Below are 3,648 nucleotides of genomic sequence, written 5' to 3'. Positions count from 1 at the left end.
TTTCTCTCTTCTGGGAATTGCTAATTCCCGTGCTGAGGGCGTTCCTAATGCCCCTATAACTGTAGCTTCTAATACCACATGTTATGTATGGCCTAGTTCCCTGTTTCTTTAGCTATTTCCCTTGTTGTGGAGATGCTAATTCGCCTGCTTCTGAAGCTACAAATGCAGTGTTTATGATTGGTCTAATTCTGTTTTCATGTTGCTAATATTCTCCCGTTAGATATAGCTCAGAAGTGTTGTGCTTGTTGCGCACTGTCCTAATTGCCCTGTTGCAGGAACAGCTAATTTTCCTATTTACTGAGCTAACTCTCCTCTGTATAAACCCAACTCCCATGATTCTGTAGATAGTTCCGCTGTACTGAGCGAAGTCCTGTGTTCCTGAGCTCCTAATTCCCCTGTTTCTGCAACAATTATTCAGTTTCTGGAGCGAATTCCACTGTTTCTGGAGCTGAAAATTCAGCAGTTCCTGAAACTCCTAATTAGCCTCTTTCTAGGCCTAGTTCCCCTATTTATGGAGCTAATTCCCGTGGTCATAGAGCTCCTACTTCAACATTTGTATGGCGGTCCTAATATCCCAGTTGTTGAACCTCCTAATTCCTGTTTGCAGATGCAACTCTCTTGGTTCTGTATCTTATTCAACTGGCTGTAGCTAAAACCTTTGTTTATGGAAAACAGGGCAACTAGCTCCAGAAACAGGGGAAGTAGCAGCTCCAGGAACAGTGTAATTTGCAGCTCCAGAAACAGAGAGATTCGCAGCTCCAGGAACGGGGGAGTGTGCTTCATATATATTGGAATTACCAGCTCCAGAATCAGTGGAATTAGCTCCAGAAACTGGGGATTTAGCACCAGAAACAGTGAAATTAGCTCCAGCAACAGAAAAATTAGCAGCTCCAGTAATAGTGGAATTAGCTCCACAAACAGAGTAATTAGCTCCAAAAACAATAGAATTAGCAGCTCCAGGAACAGTGGAATTAGCTCAAGAAACAGTGGAATTAGTTCCAGAAACAGTGGAATTAGCTCCAGGAACAGGGGAGTTTACTTCATAAATATTGGAATTAGCAGCTCCAGAAACAGTGGAATTCGCTCCAAAAACAGAGGAATAAGCTCCAGAAATAATGGAATTAGTTCCAGAAAGTGGAATTAACTCCGGAAATAGAGTAAATGGCAGGTACAGGAACAATGGAATTAGAAACAGAAACAGGGGAATTAGCCCAAGAAACAGTGAAATTAGCTCCAGAAACGGAGGAATTAGCTCCAGAAACAGTGGAATTATCAGCTCCAGGAACAGTGGAATAAGCTCCAGAAACAGTGGAATTAGTTCCAAAAACACTGGTAATCGCTCCAGGAAAATGGGAATTTGCTTCATAAATATTGGAATTACCAACTCCAAAAACAGTGGAATTATCTCCAGAAACAGGGGAATTAGCTCTAGAAACAGTGGAATTAGCTCCAGAAACAGTGGAATTAGCAGCTCCAGGAATAGTGGAATTAGCTCCAAAACAGAGGAATTAGCTCCAAATACAGTGGAATTAGTAGCTCCAGGTACAGTGGATTTAGCTCCAGAAACAGTGGAATTAGCTCCAGGAACTTATATTTGCTTCATAAATATTGGAATTACCAGCTCCAGAAAGAGTGAAATTGGTCCAGAAACAGGGGAATTAGCTCCAGAAACAATGGAAGTAGGAGCTCTGGGAACAGTGGAATTCGCTCGAGGAACAGCCGAATTAGCACCAGAAACAATGGAATTAGCTGTCACAGGAATCGTGGAAGTTGTTCCAGAAACAGTGTAAATAGCTACAGTAACAGTGGAATTAGCAGCTCCAGGAACAGTGGAATTAGCTCCAGAAACTGTGGAATTAGCAGCTCCAGGAACAGTGGAATTAGCTCCAGAAACAGAGGAATTAGCTCCATAAACAGTGGAATTAGCAGCTTCATGAACAGTAGAATTAGCTCCAGAAACAGATAAATTAGCTCCAGAAACAGTGGAGTTAGTTCCAGGAAGAGTGGAATTAGTAGATCCAGGAACAATGTAACTGACAGCTCCAGAGTCAGTGGAATTAGCTCCAGAGACAATTATCTACACAAACAGAAGAATTAGCAGCTCCAGGAACAGTGTAATTAGCAGCTCCAGAAAGAGAGGAATTAGCTCCAGAAATAGTGAAATTTGCAATTCCAAGGGCAGATGATGTTGTAGCCCCGGACACATTGGTGTTAGCTTCAGAAACAGATAATTATCAGCTCGAGGAACAGTGCAATTATCTCCAGAAACAGAGGAATTCGCACCAGAAACAGGGGAATTAGCAGCTCCAGGAACTGTGGAATTAGCTCAAGAAACAGTGGAATTAGCTCCAGAAACAATGGAAGTAGGAGCTCTGGGAACAGTGGAATTAGCTCCAGGAACAGTGGAATTAGCTCCAGAAACTGTGGAATTAGCAGCTCCAGGAACAGTGGAATTAGCTCCAGAAACAGAGGAATTAGCTCCATAAACAGTGGAATTAGCAGCTCCAGGAACAGTAGAATTAGCTCCAGAAACAGATAAATTAGCTCCAGAAATAGGGGAGTTAGTTCCAGGAAGAGTGGAATTAGTAGCTCCAGGAACAGTGGAATTGCTCAAAAAATGGGGAATTATCTCCAGAAAGAGGGGAATTAGCAGCTCCAGGAACAGTGTAACTGACAGCTCCAGAGTCAGTGGAATTAGCTCCAGAGACAATTATCTACACAAATAGAAGAAATAGCAGCTCCATGAACAGTGTAATTAGCAGCTCCAGAAACGGACGAATTAGCTCCAGAAATAGTGAAATTTGCAGTTCCAGGAGCAGAGGATGTTGCAGCCCCGAACACATTGGTGTTAGCTTCGGAAACAGATAATTAGCAGCTCGAGGAACAGTGCAATTAGCTCCAGAAACAGAGGCATTCGCACCAGAAGCAGGGGAATTAGCAGCTCCAGGAACTGTGGAATTAGCTCTCGAAACAGTGGAATTAGCAGCTCGAGGAACAGTGGAGTTAGCTCCAGAAACAGTGGAATTAGTTCCAGAAACATTGAAATTAGCTCCAGGAACAGGGGAGTTTGCTTCATAAATATTGGAATTACGAGCTCCAGAAAGAGTGGAATTAGCTCCAGAAACCGTGAAATTAGCAGCTCCAGGAACAGTGGAATTAGCTCCAGATACAGAGCAATTAGCGCCATAAACAGTGGAATTAGCAGCACGAGGAACAGTAGAATTAGCTCCAGAAACAGATAAATTAGCACCAGAAACAGGGGAGTTAGTTCCAGGAAGAGTGGAATTAGTAGCTCCAGGAACAGTGGAATTGCTCAAGAAATGGGGAATTATCTCCAGGAACAGGGGAATTAGCAGCTCCAGGAACAATGTAAGTGACAGCTCCAGAGTCAGTGGAATTAGCTCCAGAGACAATTATCTACACAAACAGAAGAAATAGCAGCTCCAGGAACAGTGTAATTAGCACCTCCAGAAACAGAGGAATTAGCTCCAGAAATAGTGAAATTTGAAGTTCCAGGAGCAGAGGATGTTGCAGCCCCGGACACATTGGTGTTAGCTTCAGATACAGAGAATTAGCAGCTCGAGGAACAGTGCAATTAGCTCCAGAAACAGAGAAATTCGCACCAGAAACAGGGGAATTAGCAGCTCC

Source organism: Pristiophorus japonicus, chromosome 25 (assembly GCF_044704955.1).
Source record: "Pristiophorus japonicus isolate sPriJap1 chromosome 25, sPriJap1.hap1, whole genome shotgun sequence".
Taxonomy (NCBI): Eukaryota; Metazoa; Chordata; class Chondrichthyes; family Pristiophoridae; genus Pristiophorus; species Pristiophorus japonicus.
Note: the sequence above shows the minus strand (reverse complement) of the source record.